Below are 24571 nucleotides of genomic sequence, written 5' to 3' on the forward strand. Positions count from 1 at the left end.
GGGAAGGGATTGCTCTGGAGACCAGATGCAGGATACCCAGACCCTCCTCTGCACCTGCCTTTCTTTCCCTCAAGCAGAGGTACATCTCAGAAAATCCCAGCTTGAGGCAGGAAAGACTGCCTAGGACCCTGGGAACAGACACAGATCACATACCCAGCTGCCCCTCTCCTACTGTCTTGTCATCACAGCCCTCCTGCCAATCCTGCCAAGCTCCTTTACCTCTAGGAATCCTGGCTCTGTGGTCTAGGCTGTGCCATCATCACCCCCTTCCCCAGCCCAGTGCCTGGAACACAGGAGGTGCTCAGTCAGGGCCCCTGGTCCCTGCTCCCTGGAGATGTGTTAGGACGGGAGCCATGGGATCTGTAGGGTTATTATTATATTATTATTATTATTATTATTATTAAAGTCTCATTTGCCATCATATAGTATAACACCCAGTGCTCATCCCATCAAGTGCCTCCTCCGTTCCTGTCACCCAGTTACCCCATCCCCCCGCCCACCTCCCGCTCCAATACCCTTTGTTTGTTTCCCAGAGTTAGGAGACTCTCCTGGTTTGTCTCTATCTCTAATTTTTCCCACTCATTTTTCCTGTAGGTTTTCCTCAGATGGAGGTTCTTCCTGAGATATGGGGCAGTTCTCTCTGCTCTATGTTCAAAGGTCTGTGATTATATAGTTAGTATAGACTCTGTTCCTTTAGGGACCTGCTGCTCCCATTCTCTCCCCTCCTTCCACCTCCACCTCTGTCTTTAAGGCACATAATTTATGATTTAGATGAATCTTGTGACTATCAAGTAGAGGCAGTTGTTCCACTTTCCTTGAGACCCATTGCTTGTGGGACTATCACGTGTCCATTCAGCCCTGGGTGTCTAAATAGGCCCTACTTTCTCCATCTCTGGGAGGTCTTGCCTCTGTTTGAAGGTTAACATTCTGGGAAGGATGAGGTCCCTTCACTGTTCACTGTTTCAGGGTCTTGGAAGCCTTACATTGTGATTGGCTAGAGCAGAGAAATCTATAGGCAGGGACTATATCTTACTTCCACCAGCACAAGGCTTAATGCACATTCATTCAGAATATGCTATGAACACTGAGTGACTGTCTCAGGACATCCCTTTGGGGATGCTTAAGTCTATTCTCTAGTTTTATTCCTGGTATCATTGGAAACGTGGCTGAGGGGCCAGGATGGTTGGTGGTTTTAGAGGACCCTGTAGGAGATTCTGGGAGAGGCAGCTGGGGGTCAGGAGGGTTGCTTCTGTGTTTGTTCACAGGACTGCTGAGATCTGGGACTGGCTTCCATACCCTGAACTCCACCAAGCTCTCCACACCCTCCTTCTAATAGCCAGGATCTCCTCCAGGCCCAGGACCCTGGAGAACTTGTTTCCTTCCACATTCACATCTTGCTGCCAGCAAAGTCTCCAGCAAAGCCCCATTTAAACCTTTAGTCCACTTCCTCACCATGTAGGGCTACACTGGTCTTCCATTGTCCCCCTCTAGTCTTCCTCCAGGATTCCAGCTAAGCCACCTCCTTCCTACTTTCACTTCCTTCCCAGGCCCATTTTGCCCTTTGGCCTCAACAACCTGAGGCCCAGCCTGGTTAGTGCTCAGACTTCCTGAGGCCCCTCCTCCTCAGGATCTTGCCTCCCCAGGGCCTCAACTCAATCAGGGCCTCTCTAAGCTCCACTCCAAGCCTGATTCTGGTTGGCCAAGCTCCTTCCTTGTCCATGGGTTTGTCTTGCTCTTTCATCCCAAGTGTTTCTCCTTGGAGGCAGAAAAAGCCCCTGGGTAAGTGATTTCTGCTGTTAATAGAGTTGGCAGAAAAACTGAGACAGAGTCAGAGAGGAAGAAGACTGGGCTTGGAGCACCACTGGCTACAGAAGCCCTGTGGGGTTTAAGCAGAGGGTATTTCATGGCACCAGAGCTAGACTTTGATCTGGCTGGTGTAGACCACTACCTTGTGAGTTTGGGAAAAGCAGGTATGTTTGCTGGGGTCAGAGGGATTTGGAGACCTACACTCTGTTCTTCTCCAGAACAGAAAGGTTCTCAGCTCTGATGAGCAAAATATGAGTTAAGGGAGGTTGGAGCTTCTCTTCTAGCATCCTCCCACTGTTTGCCCTGCCCTCCTTTCCTTTCTGACCTGGTGCACAGCTTACTTTCTTCATCTTTGCCTCTCCCACAGGGCCTAGCACATAGTATGCTTAGACATATTCCTGGAATGAATGAAGGCTTTTTCACTGGGTGATACTTCCTTCTTCATGTTTTACCTTGCTCCCTCACTGGAGTTTCAGAAAGTCTCTTCTCATATCTTCTTAGAGAAGATGTTGGTGTGCAATTTGTGGAATAGCAGGTCCAGTTTGATAAGGTGGTCACCCATCACCAGAAAGGACTTGGAGGCTTCTTCCTCCAGGCTCAAGGAGCTAGATATCTATTTTTATAGCTACTAAAGTTATCTCCCTGCCTTTCTTATCTAATTTTATTTTGTTTTATTTTATTTTATTTTATTTTATTTTATTTTATTTTATTTTTTAGTGTCATTGTACCAGGCACCGCTACACTTTATTACTTCGTGTTATAGACTAGGCAAATGAGACTCCCAAGTAAAATAATTTGTGCATAGCAACAGTTCTGAAATGAGAAATACAGTCTGTGTGACTCCACAGCTGCTTCCTGCTTCACCACCCTGCCCTTGTAGACGTCTATAAGCTACAGCTCTTATACAGTGATTTCTTAATATGAACATAAAGAAAAGAGACAGATATGATAGTGCGATGAGTGGTGATTCTATTTCTGCACCATATCTTGCATTTCACTTATTCTTATCATACCTCCCACCATTTTTCTATTTCAGGCATTTGTTACATCCCATTTAGAGTTCCATAATAACCTCTTAATTATTCTCCTCTCTCTAGGTTCCATTCTACACCCAAATACTGTTCCCAAAGCATATCTTGTGTCATGTCATTCTTCTGTTTAAAACTGTTTCACGGTTTCTAATGATCTGTACTACAAACTTGAGTTTGTGCTCTTAATCTACACTGTCTCACTGTTCTAATGCAAATCCCTCTGCTGAACTGGTAACATGTTTAATCTTCACTTTTACAAATATAAACTTTGCTTTCTCTGCTCACTCCACCTGGAATAACCCTCCTTTTGCCTTCATTTGTAGAAATGTTTTTCAACTTGAAATCAAAATGTTGTTCATTCAGTTAATATCGCTCAGGTCCCCACTGGAAAGAGATCTTTCCTTCCTGTTTCCATGACATTTTGTAGCTGTAAGACAACTGAAGTTATTAAGAATGTTGAGAGTGGATGTTGATATGAAAACTATTCCCCATCATGTACCTGCGTGTTTGTGTTCTTCCCTTTAGAGCTTCAGAGAGTAAGCTTATCCTTCTTCCAGTTGACCATCCTTCAAATATCTGAAGATAGTTTTCATATCTTATCTAATTTTAAAAAGTGTGGTGGTCATGGATTATAGGCCAGATCAGAATGTAGGTGGAAAGAGTACCAAAGTCCCATGAGGTGTGGCCTCTTAGTGGCCATTAAAACACTGAGTCACCAAGAGGCAGTTGGCTGTTATCACAAAACTTATTTGCACCTCTTTAATTTTGAAGACTCTTGGAGTCTTCAACTGTTACAGTGTATACTCTTGGCAGTGGGCCAACACCAGAAGCCAAGACAATACTTATTCATGAATGTCCCCTGTTTTTTGCATTACATGTGGCAAATGTTAATTTCTAGGTTTTCTTTCTCTTGCTCTCTAGCAGTTCTTGGTCTCCTTCTCTCCATTATCAATTGATATGTGTTATGTGCTTCCAGAAAGCGGATTCATTTTAATCTTAGTTAAAGCAAAAATTATGTGGAATGGTCAGTTTCTTTACCAAGTATGTTCCAAATTTGGAAATCAGCCGCTGCCAGACTGGGATGGGAGTTGGGAGGTGCTGAGGGTGATAGGGTAGGTAGATGAGTTGGAGGAGGTGGCTGTATTTCCTCTTGGTCTAATTAGCAGACACTTTGGGGGCTGTCATGCCTTCAAGTTGTTTGCACCTAGTAATATTTACTTGGATAATTAGGGTTTCTAGCCTTATTGAGAGAACATGAAGCAGATTCTACCCTAACGACTTTTATATTAGAAAGGGAGACAAAGACTTCTCCTAACAACTGCAAACAGAATATAGTACAAAGTGAAATAATAGTTGAAAGGATACCTGGTAAATGATTGATTTGGTAAAGTTACTCTCAGAAGGTTCCTGGGTGATAAGTTAGAATATTTTTATGTCTTAGCTGAATTTGGTTACTTCAGCTTCTTTTCCAACCTTTCAGGGAAGCTATGTGATTTTTACGTCCCTTTCTCCAGAGGAGAGGTTGTACATTCATTACTACTGCAGTGGTTTCTCTCATTTTTCCACTTTTGCACAAACCAAGACTAAGAATAATAATAATTATTATTATATTAATAATAATTACTATTATTATAATAACTATTATCATTATATGTTAGCATTAAATCTGCACTAATATTTTTTTGTAAATTTATTTTTTATTGGTGTTCAACTTGCCAACATACAGAATAACACCCAGTGCTCATCCCATCAAGCGCCCCCCTCAGTGTCCGTCACCCAGTCACCCCCACCCCCTGTTCACTTCCCCTTCCACCACCCCTAGTTCGTTTCCCAGATTTAGGAGTCTCTCATGTTCCGTCTCCCTTTCTGATATTTCCCACTCATTTTTCCTCCTTTACCCTTTATTCCTTTCACTATTTTTTATATTCCTCAAATGAATGAGACCATATAATGTTTGTCCTTCTCCAATTGACTTATTTCACTCAGCATAATACCCTCCAGTTCCATCCACGTTGAAGCAAATGGTGGGTATTTGTCATTTCTAATGGCTGAGTAATATTCCATTGTATACATAAACCACATCGTCTTTATCCATTCATCCTTTGATGGACACCGAGGATCCTTCCACAGTTGGCTATTGTGGACATCGCTGCTATAAACATCGGGGTGCAGGTGTCCCAGCGTTTCACTGTATCTGTATCTTTGGGGTAAATCCCCAGCCATGCAATTGCTGGGTCGTAGGGCAAGATCTGCACTAATATCTATAGCAAATATTTAACTGGATCTATTTTAAATGGGCAAATAAGATTTACTGGCTAAAGTTGTGGTGGAGCTTGTTTTGTGCTTTTGGTGAGGGGCAAGGAAGGAAGGTCCAGGAGAGGTTCTATTTACCGGATAATGGCCAAAGCTGAAGATGTAGCTTGAACAGATGTTTCCTTGGGAAACAGTTATAGACAGTGCCTAGATGAGGTGATTATTTCCTCTTTCCTGACACTATTTCAGACTGACAAATGGTGCAAAGAACATACTCACTAGTCTTGCAAACATTGGAAAATGAGGTCCTTCTACTCTTTTATTTCATCAACTAGGAAGCAATTTGGGATCTCGACACGCCCTTGCCTCAAATTTTCATTTCTGATTGCAGAAAACCCTTCCTGGTTCATAGTTTATGTATCTCTTCCTTATTTTGGCAGGTGAAGAAATGTTCACAGAACATCCTTAATTAAAAAAAAAAAAAAAAAGAACGTCCTTAATTTTAAGTTCCCAGAGTAGGGAATTCTCTATTTGCCACCAGTGTTTTCCTATGTACAACTGAGTGTGTGATGATTTGGGGGTAATGGTGATGGTGTTGATAATTTAGGGGGAAGAAGAATGTTGCTTTTGATTGAGTTCTTTTGCACAAAGAATCAGTGTGGTGATTAAATTTTCAAATTTGTAATTTGCCTTTGTATTCATTTACACATAGTTGAAATCTTATCTTTAATAGACTGAATCCAGTCTTTCTCACTTAGAAACTTTTTGTGGTTTCTACTTGAGAGATCATCTAATTTTACACTTTAGACCCAACCTGATGTATACAGAACCCATCTGTGTAGGTATTTGCAGACAGTGTAGGAGAAATCATAGCAAGTACAGAAAATTCTTTTCTCTGGGGGCTTTCAGTATAAGGGCATTCCATGGATATTTCCCTATCCTCCTGAAACAAGTGAAATCCCATTCTACACAGCATTCAATCCATTAAGCATTGTCCCACTCCTTCCACAGGCTAGCCTTACAGGTAGTTATTGTAGTTTAAGTATTATGTCATTTTGCCTAATGCTAAAGCATTATGCAGCTTATTTTCTAAATAAAGTAAAGCAGATAAAGGAATAAAACTCTGTGTTGTCTGTCTGTTCAATTGTCACACATCAAGGGGATGACACTGGAGCAAATCACTAATATCACCGATAATGTACTTTGCCTCAACTGACTTGGGTTACTTCCTTTGTACTTTCACTTTGTTGTGGTGAAAGAGACTTGGACCTCAGTTCTGTGCCAGATCTCTGACATCCAAGCTGGGCTGGAGGGCCTAAGGTCCTTCCTAGGCTGTGGCCAGTTAACTCTTTGTACCTCAGGCTTCAGCTGGGGAAGGAAGGGCAAGTTGCAACCAACGTCAGGCAGAAGCTCTTCTCCTGGGTTCCACCTCACCACCTAATACTCCTACGCTTTTTCCTAACGGGGTGTTAACCCAGAACAAAATTCTAGTCTAGTGAGTTATGCCACTGGACATTAAAGAGGGGAGACCAGAGGACGAGGACAGCATATTGGAGAGATCAGATATCTATCTGTAGATGTGCCCAGAGAAGCTTCCAAAAGGATAGTCATGTTGAACAGTGTTTGGAAAGAGCATGTTCTAATCAGAGAGGGACAGTATGTGTGAGGGCTGGTGTTAATGCCACAACATGTGCATGTGTGGTGGAAAATTTGTCCTGTTTGAGCAAGAGCTACAGAAAAGATTGTACTAAGAGTAAGTGGTAGAACAGTAAATAGAAAGCCTTGTAAATATAATCTTAGAAATTTGGACTTAATAGAGAGAAGGAAACTGCATGTCTTGTTGAGAGTGTTTGTGTCTGTCTCATTCTGTCTGTCTTTTTAAGATTTGTGCTAAGAATCATTTTCCAGAAGGTGGGCGGAGAGAACTCAAACTTGTTTTCTCTTGCAATGTAGCAACCCAGAAGAATGTGATTTAGGGATTTATCACACCTTAAGGAAGGGAAACTCTCTTTAAGGGCTGCTGGGTGAATCTGAGTGAGAAATGAGAGCATCTCATTGGTTAGAGTTACCAATTTTATGGACCAGGAGGGTGGTCCAGGAAGTAGGGTAAGAGGCTGACCCAGGATATGCAGCATTTGTAAAGGATAGAAACCTACCAGATAGAGGTCCAGTGTAGACAAGGTTCTAAATATCAATGTGGCAACATGTGAAACTCTCACTTTTTCTAGGGTTTCCATCACACTCAAAGTAACAGCTAAAGTCCTCACAGTGACTCTCAGACCCTATGAGAAGGATCTGGTTTCCTGCTTTCTATCTGACCTCATCCCCTACTGCTTCTCCCTCACTTACTGTGTCCTGGACCCACAAGACTCCTTGTTATTCCTCAAAGACATCCAAGTACCACTTCACACCCATTAGGATGACTGCTATTCAAAAAACCAAAAAACCAAAAAATGAAAACAAAAACAGGACAAGGAGTGTTGGAGAGGACGTGGAGGAATTGGGATGCTTCCGGTTACTGGTGGAAATGAAAAATGGTACAATCACGGTGGAAAACATTATGGTGATTTTTCAAAATTATTAAATATGCAACTAGCAGGAAGCCTGCATGGCTCAGCGGTTGAGCATCTGCCTTCTCTTCAGGGCATGACCCTGGGGTCCTGGGATTGAGTCCTGTAACAAGCTCCCTGCGGGGAACCTACTTCTCCCTTTACCTATGTCTCTACCTTTCTCTGTGTCTCTGATGGATAAATAAATAAAATCTTTTAAAAAATGTAACTAGGGTATGTTCCAACAATCCTACTTCTGTGTATATATCCCACAAAATTGAAAATAGGGACTCAAGTGTCTTGTTCATAATAGCATTGTTCCCAAATTCTAAAATGTGAAATAACCAACATGACCACCAATGGATGAGTAGATAAACAAGATTTGGAATAGACACACAATGAGATATTAGTCAGCCTAAAAGGGGAATTAGTTCTCTATATGTTACAATGTGGATGAACCTTGAGACATTATGTTAAGTGGAATAAGCAGATCACAAAAGGCCAGTATTGTAGAATTCTACTTATATGAGGTACATAGAGTAGTCGAAGTCAGAGAGACAGGAAGTAGAATGGTTGTTGCCAGGAGCTCCAGGGAGGGAAGAATGGGGAGTTATTTTTTAATGGGTACATAATTTCAGCTGAGAAAGATGAACAAGTTCTGGAGATAAATGATGGTGATGACTTCACAACAGTGTGTATATGAGACTTGGGTTGGACCATCCATTTTAAAGTCACAACACCCACTCTGAGCACATACTAACATTTGCTTGCTTTCCTTTTCTCTGAAGCACGGATCACAAGTCCAACACGATATATATCCTTATTACTTATTTGTTTAATGTTTGCTTCCTAGTGCAGAAATGTTAGCTACTTGAGTGGAGGGTTGTTTGTGTTTTTGTTTGCATTATCTGGACTGTTGAATAAATAGAGAGCAGTATATTTATTTGTTGAATGAAGAAATGAAGGACGATGATTGGACATAGACTTCTAGAGAAGGCCCAACCAGAATGTGAAGTTGGGAAGGTGCTATTCCTCATTTGGTGTTGTTAAGTAATTTCTTCTACCCTGGATATGAGACTTGGCCCTAGTGTTCATGGTGGCTTTCCCTCTGTTTACCTTTCTGTATGTATTCTGACCTGTTTCCCACATTGGAAGTGTTTGTGTACACATGCACCACCACACTTAACTATAATTTAAAGCTCTCACCCTGAACTCAAAGCCTCTAATATTGTTGTCCTGACTGCTCCCTACATGACTTGTTGGGCTGTTTGAGTGAGAAATTCAGAAATTCTGAGGAAGTTCAGTTATCCAAAAAGATTTATAATTCTTTGTTTGAGAGCCACCGATTTGATTGGCTCTGCAGCTTTCATTCTCTGGAAATTTTAAGGACTAAAGTATTTAGACTTTAGTGACTTTTTAGTCACTTTGGGATCACGAAGGAGCTGTGCTTGGATACAGAGGATTGCTATAATCTCTGGAGATGTTGCATTGAAAGTCCACTTTTCTGAAACTTTGAGAACTTGAAGATCTTTAACACCCTCAGTACCCTTCCTTTCAAATATCAAATTTCTAGTAAAACAGTGTTGAAACTATCTTTGACAGCTATCATATGGTTTCACCCATCTGTGGAATTTAAGAAATAGTGCAGAGGACCATAAGGGATGGGAAGAGAACTGAATAGGAAAAAATGAGAGAGAGAGTGAGACAAACCATGAGAGGCTCTTAACTCTGAGAAACAAATTGAGAATTCCTGAAGGGGAAGTTGTTGGGGGGATGGGGTAACTGGGCAGTGGACACTAAGAAGGACATGTGATGTGATGAGCACTTGGTGTTATACACAACTGGTTAATTATTGAAAACTACATCTGAAAATGATGGCAATTGTTTGACAAAATTAAGTTAAAAAAAAAAAAAGAAACTATCTCTGAAGCTATCGAGGAGGAGCCAGCAGTCCAACTTCCTGATTGTCAGGAGTGTTAACACCCAGCCACAGGAACCAGTGGATCTTGCTGCCTTGAAAATGTTTTGAAAAGGAAAGGTCCAGAGTGAGGGTAGAACCCTTCTCAGGACAGAAGAATGAACACAATGACCTCAGGACAAAGGAGAGTGAGTGGGGCGGGCTGGGAATTCAAGACAGCTTGCAATTTAGTGCATGAATTGTTGGGTGTAACAGTAGTTCTTCATGGGGACTTGGGCTTTTGTTTTGTTTTGTTTTAGAGTTTCAAAGGAGCTCAGAGACTGAGAAAAACACTGGGAAGAGGAAGGAGGGAAGGAGGACTCAGGGGCATTATGGAATTCATGGACACTGGCTTCATGCTCTCTTATTTCTTCATTTATTTAAGCACATCCTCCAAGTAATCACCTCCTTTGGGAGAGACTATTTTCTTTTTTTATACATTTATTTTTTATTGGTCTTCAATTTGCCAACATATAAAATAACACCCAGTGCTCATCCCATTGAGTGCCCCCCTCAGTGCCCATCACCCAGTCACCCCCACGCCCCGCCCACGTCCCCTTCCAACACCCCTAGTTCGTTTCCCAGAGTTAGGAGTCTCTCATGTTCTGTCTCCCTTTCTGATATTTTCCACTCATTTTTATCCTTCCCCCTGTATTCCCTTTCACTATTTTTTATATTCCCCAGATGAATAAGACCATATAATATTTGTCCTTCTCCGATTGACTTATTTCACTCAGCATAATACCCTCCAGTTCCATCCACGTCGAAGCAAATGGTGGGTATTTGTCATTTCTAATGGCTGAGTAATATTCCATTGTATACATAAACCACATCTTCTTCATCCATTCATCTTTCGATAGACACTGAGGCTCCTTCCACAATTTGGCTATTGTGGACATTGCTGCTATAAACATTGGGGTGCAGCGGTCTTGGTTTTTCACTGCATCTGTATCTTTGGGGTAAATCCCCAGTAGTACAATAGCTGGGTCGTAGGGCAGATCTATTTTTAACTCTTTGAGGAACCTGCACACAGTTTTCCAGAGTGGCTATACCAGTTTACATTTCCAGCAACAGTGGAAGAGTGTTCCCCTTTCTCCACATCCTCTCCAATATTTGTTGTTTCCGGTCTTGTTAATTTTCCCCATTCTCCCTGGTGTGAGGTGGTATCTCATTGTGGTTTTGATTTGTATTTCCCTGATGGCAAGTGATGCAGAACATTTTCTCATGTGCGTGTTGGCCATGTCTATGTCTTCCTCTGTGAGATTTCTCTTCAGGTCTTTTGCCCATTTCATGATTGGATTGTTTGTTTCTTTGGTGTTGAGTTTAATAAGTTCTTTACAGATCTTGGAAACTAGCCCTTTATCTGATATGTCATTTACAAATATCTTCTCCCATTCTGTAGGCTGTCTTTTAGTTTTGTTGACTGTATCCTTTGCTGTGCAAAAGCTTCTTATTTTGGTGAAGTTCCAGAAGTCCTAGCCTCAGCAATCAGACAACAAAAATAAATAAAAAGCATTCAGCATACAGCAATTTGGCAGTGTGGCAGGTTACAAAATCAATGCCCAGAAGTCAGTGGCATTTCTATACACTAAAATGAGACTGAAGAAAGAGAAATTAAGGAGCAATGCACTGGGGGTTATTCTGTATGTTAGTAAATTGAACACCAATAAAAAATAAATTTAAAAAAATAAATAAAATTGCACCCAAAAGTATAAGATACCTAGGAATAAACCTAACCAAAGAAGTAAAGGATCTACACCCTAAAAACTACAGAACACTTCTGAAAGAAATTGAGGAAGACACAAAGAGATGGAAAAATATTCCATGCTCATGGATTGGAAGAATTAATATTGTGAAAATGTCAATGTTACCCAGGGCAATTTACACGTTTGATGCAATCCCTATCAAAATACCATGGACTTTCTTCAGAGTTGGAACAAATTATTTTAAGGTTTCTGTGGAATCAGAAAAGACCCCGAATAGCCAGGGAAATTTTAAAAAAGAAAACCATAGCTGGGGGCATCACAATGCTAGATTTCAGGTTGTACTACAAAGCTGTGGTCCACAAGACAGTGTGGTACTGTCACAGAAACAGATACGTAGATGAATGGAACAGAATAGAGAACCCAGAAGTGGACCCTCAACTTTATGGTCAACTAATATTCGACAAAGTAGGGAAGACTATCCACTGGAAAAAAAGACAGTCTCTTCAATAAGTGGTGCTGGGAAAATTGGACATCCACATGCAGAAGAATGAAACTAGACCACTCTCTTGCACCATACACAAGGATAGACTGAAAATGGATGATGGATCTAAATGTGAGACAAGATTCCATCAAAATCCTAGAGGAGAACACAGGCAACACCCCTTTTGAATTTGGCCACAGTAACTTCTTGCAAGAAACATCCACGAAGGGAAGAGAAACAAAAGCAAAAACAACTATTGAGAGACTATTTTCTAATTTCACTGAGATTCACAGACCTAGGAAATGTCCTCAGGATATTCACTTGGAATAGATGATGGTACATGTTTAACTCTCCTGCTTATACCCCAGTTTGACTGTTTCTTTCCAAAACAACAGCAAAAGCAGAACCTTCTAGGAATCTCAAGATAACAAGAGTCAATCAGTATTTTCATACATTCATTTTCTCTGCCCTAAATTCTTTTTATGGTTGCTCGGCATAACCTTCTCCTGGGGAGTGAGAATTGGGGATAAGAATGTATAATTTAGAAGTAGGAAGATGTATATGGACCCTGGCCTAGCCTTCTGGATGCTTTAGACTATAAAAGTATTTAAGGAGACATCTAGAACACTAGCTGACAGAAAGAGAAAATTAGTTTTAGCTGAGCATCAGGATGGACAATAAAAGGGGAGGAAGGTTGGTAATGGGGATCAGTCAGAATGGCTTAAGAATGGCTTTCTAGATGTTGGGGAAAGCCTTTGGAATAATGTTAAGAAGATCTATAGTGCCAAGAATGGACAGAAGGAATGAGGGGAGTAACCTTAACAGGGCAGATACCCAGGCCACAGGCTCATCCCAGGAAGGGTAAGTCAGGATGTAAGAGCTGAATTAGAAAGGAGGTGATGGGCCTGATGGTCAGGGAAGAATAAGGGTGGGGCTCTGACTAGCTGATTCGGAGATCTGGCCTGAACTTAAACCATTAGAATAATCAGATTATTGCATGGAGAAAGAGCATTTCTAGATATGGCATTTGAGGATGATCTTTCTCTGTGTTGTTATAGGGTGGATTTGTAGTAGGCTCACTCAGGATTCCCAATCATGGGTTTGTTTTCTTTTCTATAAGATTGCTTGTTCATTAGGCAGCCCAGGTGGCTCATCGGTTTAGTGCTGCGTTTTGCCCAGAGCGTGATCCTGGAGACCCGGGATCTGGTCCCATGTTGTCCTCCCTGCATGGAGCCTGCTTCTCCCTCTGCCTGTGTCTCTGTCTCTCTCTTTCTCTGTGTCTCTCATGAATAAATAAATAAATAAATCTTTAAAGAAAAGATTGCTTGTTTATGTACTTGTTTGGCCTTAACCTCTTGGAGTCATGTAATTATTTGATTTTCAGATGCTTTGTTCTTTGAACTGCTTCTCTGGCATCTTCCTCTTTTAGTCTGTAAGCCACTTTCCTTCATCTTCAGTAAATTGGAAAGGGAGCATGGACCACCCTGCACAACACAATTGAGGGAAACAGAAATTATGAAAAGTATTAGCCCTTTCTGACCCTGCCATTCAGATGATCCTCCTCTGGGATTCCTGCTCAAGGTCTATGATATGGACTTTAGAAAAGTGTATGATATTTTTTTGAGGTGACTAACCTCATGGGGTGGTGTGATTCAAGCACTGTGAAGAACCACTGTCGTGTCTTAGCTGGGAGGGAGGTGTCTGGGGACAGTTCCCCAGAAAGAGAAACCTAGTACAACCATTCTTAGTACCAACGACAGGAGCCTCCAAGGACAGCTGAAGGACCTGAAGGAGAAAGAGGAATTGAGAAAAGGAAAAGGAGTTCAGAAGAAACTAGTAGGAGGGGTGCCCCATCTTCCGTTGTTTTTCATCCTCTTTCTAGTAGGTATTCCTTCTTTGTATTCTCCATATCCTGAAGATTATATAATTCTGGCTCCTCTTCTTTTTTTTTCTTTTTTTAAAGATTTATTTATTTATTTATTCAGAGAGAGTGAGAGAAAGGCAGAGACACAGGCAGAGGGAGAAGCAGGCTCCATGCACGAAGCCTGACATGGGACTCAATCCCGGATCTCCAGGATCACACCACGGGCTTCAGGCGGTGCTAAACCGCTGCGCCACCAGGGCTGCCCTCTGGCACCTCTTCAACTTAAATCTACTGACTGCCTACCATTTATTAGCCCCTGTACTCGGTCCTCTCATAACATTATCTCCTGCAATCCCTGTATTGAACCTGCAGTGAACAGAGTGTGGTCAGTCTCTTCCTCAGTCATGGCATCTTCGCACCATCACTTCTTGTCAGGCCCCTTTTCAGTTCATTTTATTTTCCTTTTTCATCCTTACCTCTATTCTTGTTTCCCCTCCTTACTGGAGGGCCTTGCTTTGGTGTAGTTAACAATGTTCTTCCAATCCATGCTCTACATGTATATTTAGATACATTTACCCATTCAACAACTATAGTGCCCAATTGCGTGTGTGTGTGTGTGTGTGTGTTCTTAATTCCATTAAGATTGTGCTTAAGAATGGTGGCACAAGTGACACCCCCACAGCAGTTCATTATGGTTTGTATCTTCTCACTGAATTCTCAAGCTGAGCCAGGGAGGCCAGTCAAGTAGTTTCCTTCTAGATGAGGTAACTGAGGCATAGATGTTAAACAAATCTATAGTTTATGTAGCCAAGTGAAAGGTCCAGGATTCACACCGAGATTTTGTGTCATAATGATCATTATTCTTATCACTACAGCACCAGGCACTGTCTCTTCCAGAAATAAGATGAGGCATCTGTAGACAAAGATGATATTATTTATTATTATCATTATCACTATTATTGCTTTTTTTCAATGCCTGGTCTGACTCAGTAAGCCTGGACCTCCAAGTGTTTAGTAACAAAATGAATGAGAATATCAAATTAGAGTCCTTAGCTTTCAAGGCAAATTATTTGGAATAAAACTCTTTCCATGTCTCGTGAGGGGTAGCTAACAGGCTTCAGTTTTAGCAGATTTTGGGCTAGATATCTATAAAGACTAATTTATTATATTGTTTGGGGACTTTGGATCATTTTCAATTTTACTTTTGAGGTAGATGATATTAAGTCCATATTGTGTGCTGGGCATGTGCTAGGCAGTCAGCTACATATCTCACAGGCATCATTTCACTTACACCTCACAACTACCCGATGAGGGATTCACTTTTTCTCCCATTTGACTGTTGTGGAAACTAAAGCCCCAAGAGGTGAACTAATTTGCCCCCTGGGTGTGAGATTGAGTTGAGTTTTGAACCTGAACAGTCTACCTGCAGAGCCTTACTCCTAGACACTAAATTGTGCTGTCTTTCTGTGAAGGAAGCTTTTACAATTTATTCCCTTTGAAACTGACGACAATTTCTTGTCAGGTGGATGGTTCTTGTCAGGTGGACTGGAGAGCAGTCATGTGAAGTATGAGTGGAATAATATCTCCAGAGGGAGAGAATATGAAATTTATAAATATTACCCAGGTGTCTCTGGTAGGCCTCCTCTGTCTCCTGAAGTGAGGACCTCAGCCTTCGGACATTGTACCTAGGTTATACAGCCTGATCATGATGCCTTTCAAAAAGTAGGGATTCTCCAACTAGGCATAGGTAGTTGGTTGCCTATAATCTAAGACAGCCTGATATTTTAAAAGAAAGTATCCTCAACAGAGCAGGCTGGAAGCTGCAGGTGTCAAGAGGAACACTGTCAGTGCCAGACAGTGAGGACTGTCAAATCAAAAACTAGTGACCAATTTGTCATAATGGAGGGTAGTTTTTATGATTACAGGAAAAAAATGTGCTTTGTTTTGCAATTATGTCTCTGTATTTATAGGTACAGTATGAATATACTTTGTGCTTCATCATTTTTGTAAATTTATTTTTTTAGGAAAAATTGCTGAAAAAATAATGCCAAATATTTGAAGTAGGAGATTAAAACGTTATCAAATATTTAAAAAAAAGTGTCCTCAAAGGCAAACAATTCTTTATCATCTTGTATGGCTCATTCCTGCTATGAATGACATGCAGTGAAGGTTTTGTCACAGGTGATGTTCCCTACACACTTTTCACTTTCATTGACTTCTACAAGGAAGGTAATACCATCTACATGTTTACTGAGCAAGGTATTTAAGGTTTGCGTGGCTACAAAGTAGGTATCTCAAAGTCATGTAGGCAGGAATTCTGGATTATGGTCTCTTTTAGGTTTTCTTCTCAGTGTGGTCATTTGTTCCACAAATACTTCTTGATCATCTAACTCACAGTTTATTGGCGGAGACAGGAGGCTGATCTGGAATTCTGGCACATTAGGATCAATGGCACATGGGGGATCCTGTGTGCTATGAGAGTACATAGGGAGGGCACCACAAGGGTCAAGGGAGGCTTCTTGGGAAAGCACTCTTGAGCTGAGAACTGAAAGTGAAGTGGGGATAGCTAAGCGAAAGGACCAAGAGGGCATTAGAGGCAAGGGAACAGGGTGAGTGTAGAATTTTGCAGCTCGGGTAGGAACTGAGCAGGGGATGAGACTAGAAGGACAAGTACATTGATACTGTAGAAATGTTCTATTAGGGAAGAGCTGACCTGCCTTATGTATCTCACCTACTGGTTGATAAATCATAACATTGGAACTGGTGAGTCGCAAACAAGGAGTCTACATGGATTTATAGACAGAAGGTCTGTCCCATAACCCAAAAGTTCCTTTTGATCATCCATAGAGAAGACTTTTCAATTTTGACTACATCTTTATGTCTTTAAAATCTCTGACAATATTTTGTAATCTTCTCTCAAAACCAAAGCTTCAGTAAGGTGGAGAAAAGGGGCTGCATCACTGTCTGCTGTGTTCTCCACTACTCATTTCTGGACATTTTGTGAATTTGTCACCCAAAGCCTTGTTCCCCTTGGGGAGAACCATTTGAATAGCAGCAGGGAAGGAGAGGGTAGGATGAACCATATGTAGCATTTGTTCATTAAGAAAATATATTTAATATTTTCAGACAATGGTTCGTGGGAGTTAGAAAAACTCCTTGTGACAAATTAATAGACAGTTACACTCAAATGCTTTAATACCTACTCACAGAGCAGGGCAGGGTCTCCAGGCCCCTGGCAGCTGCCATCACAGATGGTGCAGGATGTTTATAAAGCACTGGCCAGTGAGGAGACTGTCTGCAGAAGTCAGCTCACCTTCTCTTTTGGAACCCAGAGAGGGGGGAGACTGAGGAATTGTTTTGGTTGTGAGCTGTTGAGCTAGGTGACTTACTTCTTTTCTCCCTATTCATCACATCCTCATAAATGTGCACATAAAAGTTGAGTGAGTTTTTGAGTAGTTGGTTTAGGCAAGGTGTATTGAATGTCAGAATTCACAAAACCACCTTCCTGGCTCTTCTCACTTCTCAGTCCTGGACCTAGGGTGGTACTGCCCCCACTTCTCTAGTGTTACCTTCCCAGGAATCCTGGTCCTTTCCTTTTTGCAGGTGGTTATGAAGGCCTTGCCCCTTCCTCCCTCTTCCTCTCTGTTCACAGGACACCTGTGGGCCTAGGTAGGTAATGGGAAGGGGTGGACTGTACATTCTTGGGCATCAGTACAGCTGAATGGATGAGGCAGAATGAGGATAGAGGGGACCAAATCCCTGTCTATCCTGACCATCTGGTTTTGGGGCTAAGTGTTGTAAGACTGAAGGATCTCTATTTGTATATTAAACTCAGATGATTTTTTAAAAATGAGTCTGTAATTGCAATGAGGCCCACTAGTCCCTGATTTTATGTGTTATAATTCATGTTCAAGCACTGCACACACATCCAGTGTGTAATTTATTCATGCCCTGCTGTGTCTTACAGGTTAATTAGTACATGAAGCTACAGGAATTTGATGAACCCAAATGGGATTATGTCATGTGGTGTGTAAAAAGAAGAATGCTGAGAGGTATTTGGTACTTTTTCTGTGGAGGAAAACTGAGTTGATCTTTCTATGATGTCCTTTGGTGTCACTTTCTGTGATATTTGGGCTGCAATATGTGATGTGGTTTCTGAGCTTTGGTTGGTGGGTTGAATAATGGGGTCAGTAAATATTTATTGTCTATTCTGTTTTAGGCATTATGAAGGGTCACCACATACCAGAGGAAATATGAAGCAGCAGCTTTGAAGACTGAGCAACCAATTGAGGCATCCCCAACCCAACTGGGCTTAACGCACCTTCACTGAACCTGATCTGAGACTCACAGCTCCCCGGGATTGCTACAACTCTAGCCTGAATGCTGTGCCAGGCACTCCGAAGATTTGGTAAAAAGCTGGTGCGCAAACATCCACTGGAGCTACCTGTGGCTGAGACTGCCCCTGCTAGAAGCTTGAGCACTCTGGATTTAGTGGTCCTGGGTGTGGGCAACACCCTGGGTGTAAGTGTATATATTTTGGTTGGGGAGGTGGCTAGAGATCAAGCAGGACCATCTTTAGTGATTTCCATTTTGGTGGCCGGCCTAACTTCAGTGTTGGCTGGGCTGTGCTATGGAGAGATTAGTGCTCGGGTTCCCCATTCTGGCTCCGCATATCTCTACAGCTATGTCACTGTAGGTGAACTCTGGGCTTTCATCACTGGCTGGTTCCTCATCATCACCAGTTTTGCTCATACGGGCATTAGGATCTGGGCCTGGACCTTATTCTTTGACAATCTTTTTGGGAACAAGTTCTCCCTGACCTTGCAGGAGACTTTTTTACCACAAGCTCCTGGTGTTTTTGTAGAAATTCTAGGCTTCATTGTTATGTTCCTTCTTTTGTTGCTCATAGAATTGCTGACTAGAAACATTAGGCAGCTTTCACTGGTTACCAAAATGCTCACTTTGGTGAAAGTATTGGTTCTTGGTTTTGTCATCATCTCTGGCTTCCTGAAGGGGGACCTGCACAACTGGAAGCTCACAGAAGACGACTACATAAAGGCTGGACTCAATGACACCTCTAGCTTGGGCCTTCTGGGCTCTGGAGGATTTGTGCCTTTTGGCTTCCAGGGGATTCTCCGTGGATCAGCTACCTGTGTCTTTGCTTTTACAGGTTTCAACATTATTGTTACCAGGGTTGAATTAGCCCAGAATCCCAAGTGTTCAATCCCCAAAAGCATTATGATTTCACTGTTTATCTGCTTTTTGGTGTATTTTGGTGTGTCTGCAGCACTTACACTTATGGTGCCTTACTACCAACTTCAACCTGGGAGCACCTTGCCTGAGGCATTTCTCCATATTGGCTGGGCCCCTGCCTACCACTTTGTAAACTTTGGATTTTTCTGTAGTCTTTCTACCAAAGTCTTTGGCAAGATGTTCTACATACGTCAACAGGTATACATGATGGCAAAGGATGGCCTCCTATTCCCTGTCCTTACCAGGATCCAAACCGGCACATATATGCCCATTCTGGCTACCATGATCATTTTCATTGTTGCAACAATAATGGCATTCTTCCTTGGATTCACTGATCTCTTGGACCTCAGGTCAACTGGGGCCTTGTTAGTTTTCACTCTGCTGGCTTTTATTGTTCTCATCCTCAGGTATCAGCCTGAAAGGAAGAATGGGGGAAAAGAAGCAGAGGTACTTGGAGAGAATGAGGGAAATGAAGTGCAGGTGCAGGAAGAGAATGAGGGAAATGAAGCACAGGTGCAAGAGGAGAATAAGGGAAATGAAGCACAGGTGCAGGAGGAGAGTGAGGGAAATGAAGCAGACGTGCAGGAGGAGAACAGACCTGCAGCTGAGAGTTTGACTCTGCAGGCACTATTTTTTCCAGGCAATCCCACCCCCACTGCACTCTCTGGCTGGGTTGTCTCTGTTTGCTCCTCACTGCTTGTTCTGCTGCTGACTCTTCTCTGTCTGGTGCTGGCCCGGTGGCCAGTTCTGCTTTCTGGAGACCCAGTGTGGATCACAGTAGTTGTGCTGCTTCTGGTGCTCATCACTGGGATGACTGGGGTCATCTGGAGGCAGCCACAGAGCTCCTCTCCCATTCACTTTAAGGTACCTGGTCTGCCTCTCCTCCCGCTCCTGAGCATCTTTTTGAATATTTACCTTATGATGCAGATGACAGCTGGCACTTGGGCTCTACTTGGTGTCTGGGCCCTGGTTGGATTTGCTATCTACTTTGGTTATGGGATCCGGCACAGCCAGATTCCTTAAACCCACTTCATTTAGGGCAAAAACTATAGATCTTGAACTTAGCAGAGCCAGTACATATTTGGTTTGATATCATCACATGAACACAATCTGGTTACTCTGCACAATAATGGGGAGTGCTCTTGAGCACGTGGACAGCTATGCCTCCCTTGGGACATTTGTAGAGGAACATTGATAATGCTCTTTATTTATTGTGAAGGATATTTCTTTTCTATCTCTCTCGTCTACTTTTCAGTTGTGTTTCTACTATATACTGGCTTTAAAAAGTTCTTATTGAAAGAACTAGAGGGGGATGCCTTGGTGGCTCATCAGTTAAGTGTCTGCCTTTGACTCAGGGTGTGATCCTGGAGTCCCAGGATTGAGACCCACATCAGGCTCCCTGCATGGAGCCTGCTTTTCCCTCTGCCTGTGTCTCTGCCTCTCTCTCTCTCTTTCTGTGTCTCTCATGAATAAATAAATACAATATTTTTTTTAAATGAAAGAATAGAGGGGGGCCTAGGTAGGTTAGTTAGTTCAGTGTCCAATTCTTGATTTTGGCTCCTGTCTTATTCTCAGGATCCTGAGATTGAGCCCCATGTCAGTCTCCATGTCTGGTGTGGAGCGTCCTTAAGAGTCTCTGTCCCTCTGCCCCTCCTCTCACTCATGCTCACTTTTTCTCTCTCTCTCTCTCTCTTTCTCTCTCTCTCTCCTCTCTCTATCTCTCTCAAATAAGTAAAGACATAAGTCTGTAAAAAATAAAAGCTTGAATAAATGGTTTTCTTTTCTTTGGATTAATTTTCAGTAGTGGAAATACTGATATTTCTGTATTTTGGGGCAGAGCTTCTATACTGATTTCCATAGTGGTATTATGAAATACATCCCATCAACAGTGCATGAGGGTTCCGTTTTCTTCAATCCTCACCCACATTTCTTATTTTAATGTCTTTTTTATTTTAGCTATTATGACTGGTATAGTGTTATCTTATTTAGTTTTTTTTAAATGCTCCTCTTTATTTTTTTAGTAAATTTATTTTTATTGGTGTTCAATTTGCCAGCATATATAATAACACCCAGTGCTCATCCCGTCAAGTGCCCACTTCAGTGCCCGTCACCCAGTCACCCCCACCCACCTCCCCTTCCACCACCCCTAGTTCGTTTCTCAGAGTTAGGAGTCTTTCATGTTCTGTCTCCCTTTCTGATATTTCCCACTCATTTTTCTCCTTTCCCTTTTATTCCCTTTCACTATTTTTTATATTCCCCAAATGAATGAGACCATATAATGTTTGTCCTTCTCCGATTGACTTATTTCAGTCATATTTAGTTTTAATTTACATATCCATGATAGTGATACTGAGCATCTTTTCACGTGTTTGCTGCCCACCTGACATGTCTTTTGAGATAAATGTTGATTCAGGTCCTCTACCCATTTTTTAATGTATTATTTGTGTTTCTTTGGGTTTCAGTTATGCAAGGCCTTTATGTATTTTGGACATCAACCCCTTATTGGATATGTCATTTGCAATATCTTCTCCCATTATACTTCACCTTTTGTTTTGTTGGTAGTTTCCTTTTCTGTGCAAAAAAGTTTTATTTATATGAATTCAAAAATGGTATATGCACTCCTATGTTTTTTTATAATAGCCCGGATATGTAAACATCCCAAGTATCCATTGAAAGACTAATTAATAAAGAAAATGTGTGTGGGGGGGACAAGATGGCAGAAGACTAGGGTCCCCAAGACACCCGTCCCCACCAACTTACCTAGATGACTTTCAAATCATTCTGAAAAACTACGAAATCGACCTGAGATTAAAGTTAGAACAGCTGGAATGCTACAGAGAGAAGACTTTGTGCTTCTAATAATTACAACTGATTTTTAACTACTCTGCACAGAACAAAATGACTAGAAGAACTCACCACAAAAAAAAAGAATCAGAAACAGTCCTCTCTCCCACAGAATTACAGAATTTGGATTAAAATTCGATGTCAGAAAGCCAATTCAGAAACACAATTATAAAGATACTGGTGGCTCTGGAAAAAAGCACAAAGGATTCAAGGGACTTCATGACTGCAGAATTTAGATCTAATCAGGCCAAAATTAAAAATCAATTAAATGAGATGGAATCCAAACTGGAGGTCCTAACGACAAGGGTTAATGAGGTAGAAGAACGAGTGAGTGACATAGAAGACACTTTGATGGCAAGGAAGGAAACTGAGGAAAAAAGAGAAAAACTATTAAAAGACCATGAGGAAAGATTAAGGGAAATAAATGACAGTGTCAGAAGGAAAAATCTACATTTAATTGGAGTTCCAGAGGACGCCAAGAGGGACAGAGGGGCAGAAAGCATGTTTGAACAAATTGTAGCTGAGAACTTCCCTGATTTGGGGAGAGAAACAGGGATTCAGATCCAGGAGATAGAGAGGTGCCCCCTAAAATCAATAAAAGCCATTGAACACATAGACATTTAATAGTGAAAATTGCAAATTCCAAAAAAGAGAAAATCCTTAAAGCAACAAGAGACAAAAGATCCAAAAATTGTATGGGGACAAATAATAGATTAACAGCAGACCTCTCCACAGAGACCTTGCAGGCCAGAAAGGGCTTGCAGGATATATTCAGGGTCCTAAATGAGAAGAACATGCAGCCAAGAATATTTTATCCAGCAAGGCTCTTATTCAGAAGAAGATCAAGAGCTTCCAAGATAGGCAGAAACTGAAAGAATATGTGACCACCAAAACAGCTCTGCAAGAAATGTTAAGGGGGACTCTGTCAAAGAAAGAGGAGTCCAAAGAAACAATCCTGATTGTCTCTAAAGTTTGTTGTTTGCCTAGCTAGACAACTTGAGGTAAATATCAGAGAAATCGACATGATAGTTCATTCATTGACAATCTTCATGTTTGTCATTCTGTGGGGACAGACTCCCCAACAATTATTTAACTCAACTTTCACTTTGAACAGTTCTATGTGGTTAGGATAAGAATTGCTCCTTAGAAGCCAGAGTACATCCCACTTCATGGGTTTACCTGTGGACTTGTGGAAGTGGTGGTTGGCCCTACTTTCCTCATGATTGTATGAAGGATGGACTTGTGGATGCCCATATCCCCAGATGAGTCTTCACCCATTTGTCAGTGATTCCTATCATTAGCATATTTTTAAGGCTAGTTATTAGGTAATGAGTTCTTCTGGACCACATAATCTAATCATTTTATTTAAGTCTCTGTCACATGCACCTCAGCATCATCTATTAAGAAACATGGGTCAGTAGGCACTGAGACCACTTTGTCAGTGCCTATCAGGTTATTCCTGGTGTCTGACCAGCATGCTTCTTGCTGGGGCCAAAGTCCACGCCCTGATAGATGTGGCCCTTAAAGGTCATCTTCCCAACTCTTCAATGTTGGAATCATAGATGAAGAAGGTTGAAAGGATAAAGGGAAGTGAACTAACCCAGAAAGAACTGAGCAGGCAGGAGCTGGGAGGAGTGACAAAGATGAGAAGGAAGGACCCAGAGGTTGCAGGGGGAAAATCAAAAGCCTGAGGAAGGAAGAGTAGAGGGAGTGGAATGTATAGAACATTATCCCTGACTCCAGAGGTGGTTATAGAAAGAAACAGACCTGGTGAGGAAGGAAAAGAGGACGAAGGGAGAGGAATGGGGAGGGAGGCAGACAGCTTTTCTGTAGGTAAACAACAGGAGTTCATGTGTGAGGGAGAAATCCCCAGAACACATGCTGTTTTGCTGTGGTAGAGCCTGTTCTGGAAGGGACTTGAGACTGAAAACCTTTTCCCTGAGAGATGAGTCACAGTAGCAACTGCTCCATGGAGACAGGACAGGATAAACTCATATGAGGTGGAATGGAGGCTCAGGGAAGTTATTATCAATCCTCTTTCTATTTCCTATCTCCTAAGTAGTGGTTGAAAAGGGATAAAGTAGGGAAGCAAGGCAGTTCATGGAGACCATGATTCTGACTAAAGCTTCCCCTTCTCTCTCACCCTTAATCCAGTGAATACAGAGAGATAATTGAACCCTCTTCCATCCTGTATTTCCCATCTTCTCCTCCTCCATCTTTTGAACAAAGATCCTTGGGAAATCTGTCCATACTCACTCACATTAATGTCAGTTCAGGGACCAGACTGTTCCCTGGCCTGCCTTGAGCCAGGTGCCCTATCCTGTCTGCTTCAGAAAGGAGCCAGTAATGCTGCTGCCCAGTGAGGGAGAGACTCCAGAAAGGACCTCCAGCTAGGAACTAGAGTATCGGTACACCTTATAGGTTATGAACTCTGCCCTGGACTTAAATCTGGGCTCCCTGGGTTCACGAATCAGCTTCACCACTGCCCTGCCTACATGTGTGTTCTGGCCTCACTCCTTTTCCTTTGCCAAGCAGTATTCATCCTTTTCCACCTCACTTCCCTGCACCCATAGCATGAAGTCCCTGGTCAGATCTAAATCCCATTTCCCCTCATCCTAGGTGCTGGCCCTAAGGCAGATGTTAGAAGATATACATTCTGCTTCAGGCACAACAAGTAGCCCAGTGGTGACAAAACATGGCTGTCTGACCACAGGGGCTCTGTAGGTACCACTCCTCCAAAGTGCCTATGCATCTCTGAAGGTAAGAAGTGTGTCTTGCTTATGCCCTGAGCAGGGAGAAGGAGTATATTTCTTCCTCCTACGGGAAG

At 42.0% G+C, this 24571-nt stretch overlaps 1 pseudogene across 2 annotated transcripts; it reads left to right on the plus strand.

Annotated features, from left to right (window-relative positions):
- The first annotated feature begins 1603 nt into the window (after positions 1–1603).
- LOC144297112 (cationic amino acid transporter 3 pseudogene) lies at positions 1604–20675 on the plus strand (annotated as a pseudogene). 2 transcript variants are annotated; one of them, XR_013364177.1, is made up of 3 exons: positions 1604–1779; positions 17615–17699; positions 17867–20675. The product of XR_013364177.1 is annotated as a cationic amino acid transporter 3 pseudogene, transcript variant X1 (transcript). The 2 variants fall into 2 exon arrangements; XR_013364178.1 differs by lacking the exon at positions 17615–17699.
- Positions 20676–24571: the final 3896 nt, after the last annotated feature.

Source organism: Canis aureus, chromosome 25, assembly GCF_053574225.1.
Source record: "Canis aureus isolate CA01 chromosome 25, VMU_Caureus_v.1.0, whole genome shotgun sequence".
In the NCBI taxonomy this organism is placed as follows: Eukaryota; Metazoa; Chordata; class Mammalia; order Carnivora; family Canidae; genus Canis; species Canis aureus.